General features: G+C 45.4%; 1 non-coding gene across 1 annotated transcript; it reads right to left on the reverse strand.

Moving 5' to 3' along the window:
• Window positions 1–135: 135 nt before the first annotated feature.
• On the reverse strand, window positions 136–326 carry LOC129114946 (U2 spliceosomal RNA). The gene has a single exon (XR_008532747.1). It is a non-coding gene; the product is annotated as a U2 spliceosomal RNA (small nuclear RNA).
• Between the last annotated feature and the right edge of the window lie 233 nt (window positions 327–559).

A 559-nucleotide genomic window follows, 5' to 3' on the forward strand; every position in this document is an offset into this window, starting at 1 on the left:
TGATTTGAGAGTGGGAGAACAATGAGGTTCCAGGAAGAGCACAATTAAGGAGTAAACAGGGCTTTTCTTTACTCACATACACAGCCTCGTGTCTTGCATTAAAGAGTTTGATGTTTTGTTGTTCACAAGTCATTCGAAGGGTGCACCGTTCCTGGCGATGCTGCAATACCAGGTCAATGCGTGGAGTGAACGGAGCAAGCCCCTTTTTCATCTCCCAGTGCTAAAAATCTGCTTAATAAGTTATCCTCATATAGAGGACATATCAGATATTAAACTGATAAGAACAGATACTACACTTGATCTTAGCCAAAAGGCCGAGAAGCGATGATCCCCAACTGTTTGCTGCCCGTGTCAACCTCGTGGCACACGTGTCGCTTGTCATGGTGCAGTACTTTCAATTGGGCATTGCGGGGGATGCTGCTTAGCACAACCGCACAGGCCCTACAAGGTCAAGCACACTTGTCTTGTTAAAATCAGCTTCTATTCTTTTGACAAGTACACAAGGCTCAGCCGAATGGCAAAGCCTGCCAAAAATAGGTTCAACTCATTGGTGTTCCTC

The sequence above is a fragment of the Anoplopoma fimbria genome, unplaced genomic scaffold (assembly GCF_027596085.1).
Source record: "Anoplopoma fimbria isolate UVic2021 breed Golden Eagle Sablefish unplaced genomic scaffold, Afim_UVic_2022 Un_contig_6362_pilon_pilon, whole genome shotgun sequence".
In the NCBI taxonomy this organism is placed as follows: Eukaryota; Metazoa; Chordata; class Actinopteri; order Perciformes; family Anoplopomatidae; genus Anoplopoma; species Anoplopoma fimbria.